This window comes from Sebastes fasciatus, chromosome 17 (genome assembly GCF_043250625.1).
Source record: "Sebastes fasciatus isolate fSebFas1 chromosome 17, fSebFas1.pri, whole genome shotgun sequence".
In the NCBI taxonomy this organism is placed as follows: Eukaryota; Metazoa; Chordata; class Actinopteri; order Perciformes; family Sebastidae; genus Sebastes; species Sebastes fasciatus.
This window is the reverse complement of record NC_133811.1, coordinates 6,528,288-6,534,727: the sequence shown is the minus strand read 5'-3', so window position 1 is coordinate 6,534,727 and position 6,440 is coordinate 6,528,288.

Here is a 6,440-nt window from a genome sequence, read left to right as displayed (position 1 = left end):
GTCCACTTGTGATCGGATCAACCTGAGGACAGCTAATGCAAAATGTGAAGCATAAAGTAGTAGTAAGTAGGACCTCAGAAATGGAGGACCAACTTGTTCATTTGTGGCAACAACACAAGTGTTTATTTAACGTGTCTCCATGACTTATTCAATCCATCCTTCATGAATTTTCAGTACAAAGTAGTGCAAAAAACTAACACCTAAACAAGCTAATTCTTCCTGCCTGTCATCCGCCATGTTTGTTTACACTAAAGACACATTTGATCGCGAAAGATTTTGAGAGATTTACGTTATATCTTTTTTTTTAAATCCGGACTCTTGTTGTTTATGAATGGAATCTGTTGGTGTGTGGTGTGCCGTTTTGGCCAAATCGGTGCTCAACACGCACTATATAGCAACAAAACTGTTAAATTTATCATGACATGTCGTAATGTGTGGGCTCTCTCATATTTTAAAAATCTGTTATCAGTGTGGGCCAGCCTTTACAGAGCTGCTGGCAGTAGCAGGAAGGAGTGAACAGCGAATAACGCAGAATGAGGATTAAACAGTCAGGGAAATGTATGAATGAATGAGTGAGTAGCTTTAATTTAAGCTGTGACACATGCTGCACAATGAACCCGTAAATACTGTGATGTGTATTAACACATGTAATTTCTGCGATGATAAATGAGGAGAGCAACACTCGGCGCTTCTCTGATGACTTTTTTCCTTCTAACCCGGCTGCAGAGACTCATCACATTATGCAAAGAGGTTGCTGCAGTCCTTGACTGTAATCGTGCACTGCAAAATATTCTCTTTCAGATGATAATTACAAGGACAGAACAGCAGAATGCAGTACAACACCAAACACACTGCAATTGGCTAATTACAGTAGACTACATATGGCGCTTCGTAATGACTGATAATCACCAAATATGATTATAGCTTGTAAAAAGCTCATGTGAATGTCATTAGGAGTGTAATTGCCACTGTAATGATATAAAACATGTTAACAGACTGTGTTGGAAGCATAAGCTTTGCAAAAGAAAGGATGGATGCAATTACGTGACTCCTGAAAGCCAAATGGCTTTTCAGTTCGGGGCATTCATGCTTCGAAGAATGCGGTTTGTCCATTTTACTGTGTGCACAATCTCTAAAATATCTTTTATGCTCATTTCAATAGCGAAGCTCTGCTTTCAGAGGGAGAAGGTCAGAGAGACTACGCAGCTATTGATTCTGTAATTTCAGCTACCAAAGACTTACACGTCACTGAATAAGCAGCATTTAACCCGGTGTCACGGACACATCGCTGGAACTCGCATGGCCTTCTGTGGATCGACTCTTAATGTTCTGCTGTTTGTTGGGATTTTTTAAATAAAGCGAGAAATGAAGCAACTTGCTGGAAACCAGTCAAAACACTGTTTAAAGCTAAGTTGGTATGTGGCCCTTGTCCTTAAATTCTGAAAAAAGGTTTACCCCACGCCTGTCAGCTCTGGTCAGCTAACAATGAACATTCCAACCTGAAACGGCAGCTAGTAGCAATAACAATGCAAATCAAGACAATACACTAAGTTAGCTCTACAGGTGGTGAGAAATGAACTGTGTGGGTCCAAGACCAGGTGAAAAACACCCATAACAAACTCATAATATAATATATATTATTATATAATATAATAATACTCGTAAGTATTATTGATTAGTCATAAAACATTATGATAAAAGACTGTTTTTTTCTTAGTTAATATTGAGTTAAAGCTGAAGTAGGCAAGATCGGAGCAAATATGATTAAAAAGGTTATTTTTATAAAAAGGTCGTTATACTGTGACAGTATTACATGAAACAGGTAACCTGAAAGAAATCATGTGCCTCTGTGTCCTCCGGTGCTCCTAACGGCATCTGCAAGATTTCACAGACTGGAGGAAAACAAGCAATAAGAGCTGATCTGAGGTCTGCTGTCCAGCTGCTGTCTATGAGAGACCGCTGTCAATCACTCGCGAACTAGGAAACTAGGAAGCGCTGATCAAATATGAATCAATATTATGTTACGTTAATGCCTATTAACTCTCCTCAGATGTTTTCAGAATCATCTTGTAGTGCACTGTTTAGCTGTAAAATGAGAAAGTTTGTGACGCTGCCGCCATTGTGAAATCTGGTGAAGGAACGCCAAGTTCCGGTCACATGACACAGGGGCACAGCCAATAGGAACGCTCACTCAATGAAATGACCTGTGATTGGTCCAAGTCTCCCGTCACGGCTGAGAAATTAAGCCAATGGAAGTGCCAACAACAGCAGTTCTTGAAATGGCCACTTGAGGCTGTCTCCAAAAGCGAGTCAATCCCCACAGGCCTCCATCTCACCCTCTGTAAATTCATCATCACGAGCGACGCCTTTCACATTGTTTTCACACTGTCATTTGATACACTCATCATAAAAATACTGATTACAGCTGCTTTAAGCAGTGGCTTCTGCCAATGTTAATGAAAGATCCTTCCTCAGATGCTTTTAGGGCCTGAGCGTGAAGTCATTGCCACAAACATTCGTGGTCCATTTTTTTGTGATCAACATATCGTAAGCTTGTTAACAGCAGCGTGTTAAAGCATTTAGAGGGACTCATATGTTGTTTTTTACTCCAGTTCATTTATAAAAGCAGAAATAAATTGCTAAAAAACACGGCATTGTAACCATTCTTTCTTTTACACCTATAGTGTGAATGCTTTTTGGTGTTCGACTGCATCTTTTATGTAAAATCTGACTTTGTATTTTCATCCGAGTAGTTTTCACACAGAGCTGGCGGAAAGGCAGTCGCCGTAGCCTTTCACATTCTAAAGAACTTATTCAGAATTTGAATGAATATAAATTTATATTAATACCTTTGGGTGAAGTTAGTGTTGACTCTTCTCCGGTGTAGAGAAAAAGGATTCAACAGAGGAAAAAGTTTGGAGTTGGGTTTGAATGGGAAAAAGAGCGATGATTACAAGGCTAGAGTCGGTTATTATCACCCGGCTTTGTGAAGAGATCATGAGCATTTCTCTTTGTGAAAGAAGCTGGTTAATTATACATGTGTCCATCAGCAATCACGTCTCCACTCCTACTGACATTTTATTCAAAACAAGAGCTAAAGAGCTGATATGGATTACTACTGGAAAAGGACAAAATCTGTAGGCCAGGAAGGCCCTTGGAAAATGGCCATGACAGTTTTTCCTCGCCAAAATTTAGTGTAAGTTTGTAGCGTTATTTAGCCTCCTTCTTGACAAGCTAGTATGACATGGCCTATACCGATGGATTCTTTAGTTCTCTATCTTTAAAACTGACCCCGCTACAACCTAAATATCGCAAGTTGCGTTAACGCGTTAAAGAAATTAGTGCCGTTAAAACGAATTTGCCCGAGACAATTTGAACAATCCAATAAAATTCCAGCGTTCGAACAAAAGGCTGGAAAACACTGGACCTGAATAGCGGCCGTAGCAGAGGAAGGAAGGCCATCCAGCGTGAGAGAGAGAGAGAGAGAGAGAGAGGGAGAGAGAGAGAGAGGAGGTCTAATTTTAGAAACCTGGTGATAAGCTGTGCTCCATGTGGGACAGGGTGATATCAAAGGGAATGCATGCTGACTCTGTTGCCATGGCAATCATAATTCAGCTTGGATATCTCCTAATTAGGAGGCAGGGATGTGAAGAAGAGGAGAGGAAGGAATAACATGAACCAAAGACATCATTACAGCAACAGGAATCAATAGTTCCTGTCCAGTAAAGGCACTATTGATATGGAGTATATGGTGGAATGGGTACGCTTAGCTCTCAGAGAAAGAAGGCGGGAATCATGATGCAGTGCTGCTGCTGCAAATCATCCTCATCCTCCACTCTGTACTGTTAAAGCTGTAACACATTTTTGGTGTCCATTCACTTCTAATAAAGGCAGGGAACCCTCTGCACGTAAAGGTACAGTGGTTATAATTTACAACTTGACATGCAACAAAACAATGGTGCTGCTATGATGCAAAACTGAGAGTAAGAGGCTGATGGATTACATGAACTCACATATATCAAGGTAAGAAACAAGAGAGTGATGTATAAGTCCTGAGGCCCAAATATTCCCGCTATGAAGAGCACGGGCTTTCCTTTCTAACCCCTTGTTGCAACTCATTTATCCATGTCAGATGATTTCAAATTAAAAAATGGATGAATAATTGATTTATTCATTAGCTGGATTTGACATCCAGAAGAGTTAATAAAACGTAATCTCTAAAAATGGGTCTGCAACGACATTCCCCAGTACAGTAATTCATCATCTGGGTCCGGCTTTACATCATGCTATTAAATTCAGCCGGGACAGTGTAATTATTCATCAAGTGAAACACAGAGCAAAAGGTCCCAGCTCGCCATTATACAGAACAAGAGGCGAAGGTTTCAGTGTCAGGGTTCAGTTACAATGTGGCTTCAAGCACTACTTAAAGGTCCCATATTGTAAAAAGTGAGATTTTCATATCTGTTATATTATAAAGCAGGTTTAAGTGCTTTATAAATACTGTTAAACTATCAAAACGCTCAATATACGGAGAAATACGCACAGCTCGTATTCAGAAATTGTGCGTTTAAAACAAGCCGTTTCTGTCCATTTGTGATGTCACAAATATACAATACTTAGACCATTACACAGTTTTAAACATACACATTCAGAATGTGTCCCACTTTATTTTCTGTTTCAGTGTATGTAAATAACATCAGCTGACAGGAAGTAAACATGGACCCAAACTGTTGCCTAGCAACGCAATTCCATTGCAATTCCATTGAAATGCACTAAAACGGAGCATTTCAGACAGAGGGTAAATACAGGTAAATTCAGGCAGACAGTATGAGGAAAATAAAGGCTTTTTTTAACATTACATTATGTAAACATGTTCTAGTAGAAACATAAAATACAAGTATGAACCTGAAAATGAGCACGATATGGGACCTTTAAAAGGCTGAAGCCTCATTCACTAGGGCTGTCCTCGACCAAAGAAATTCTTAGTCGACTAATACTCATCCAATTTTGTTGACTAATTGATTAGCTGATTTAATCGACAGATCTGTGAAACTGTGTTTCTCCACAAAGAATCACACAAAAGCACCACTTTAAATCTTGTGTTTACCAGAGATAACTTTCTTGGAATTAAGTCATTCAGCATGAAAAAAAGCATAAAAAATGACTAATCGACTAAAGAAATCTTTGTTGACTAATCGACCAAGAGGAGGGCAGCCCTATCATTCACTTACATGTGCATAGAAATGTTCTTTCTTTGCGCACAAAATAAGTGTGAGTGCAAAATTACCATTGGATTCATGACACCTGCACGCTGGACAATTTTGTTCTTACCACGGTGCATACAGTATGTTAGTGAATCAGAATCATTCTAAATTGACAGACGTGTGCCAGCTATTTACAATCAGCATACTACCACGCCCCATTTCTAGTCTAGCCTATATAAGAAAATTCCTTTGTGTATCATGGAGAAAGCGATGAAGTTGCTGTAAGAGAGACGCGTGGCCTCTAAAGCAAAAAAAGCAAAATGATTTCACGGCTCAACATTGGCTACATATGCAAAATTTCAATTATTATTAACCTGACCTGCAAGATGGTTTGGACAAGGGCAAGGCACTTTCAAAAAGTACTTGGCAGGTGATTGGATGAACTGTCTGTCAATCACTCTTACCACTTATCCTATCAATCAAACTCTTACCAAGGCCAGTCGAGAGAAGAGCAAAAACATTCCCGTCAGTGCCGTTCTTTGCTCTTCTTTCAATGAAGAAATACTCTTGAATTCTGATAGAATTGATGCTACTGCAGCATCTATGCTAACCTCTTCTGGAGGACTATTGTTGTTTAGAACAAACAGTCGCCTCTCCTAGAATGAGTCCATGAATGAATTATCATGATCTACAAAATCATGGTCGCTCACATACCCACCAATAACTGCAAAACAAGTCCCAGCTGTTGTAAACAACTGCAGCTAAGCTTGGACTCAAAATAAATGGACCAAAAACCAAAATCATGCGGATCAACAACAAAAGCATGAATCCTATAACAGTCGGGGACTAGCCACTGGAAGAGGTCGACAAATTCACATATCTAGGAAGTGTTATAGCTGTGGATGGTGGAACAGAGGAGGATATAAAATCAAGAATCAGAAAAGCAAGAACAGCATTCAACATACTGAACAGAATCTGGAAATCCAAAAACATTTCACGAAAGACCAAGCTCAAAATCTTCAACTCCAACGCTAAAACAGTACTGTTGTATGGATCAGAAACCTGGAAGACCACCACTAACATCATCAGCAAGCTGCAGACATTCACTAATCACTGTCTAAGACGCATCCTTGGGCTCTACTGGCCAAACACCATCAGCAACATCAACCTGTGGGAATGCACCAAACAAGAGACAGTAGAAGTACAGCCAAAAATGAGAAAGTGGAGCTGGATTGG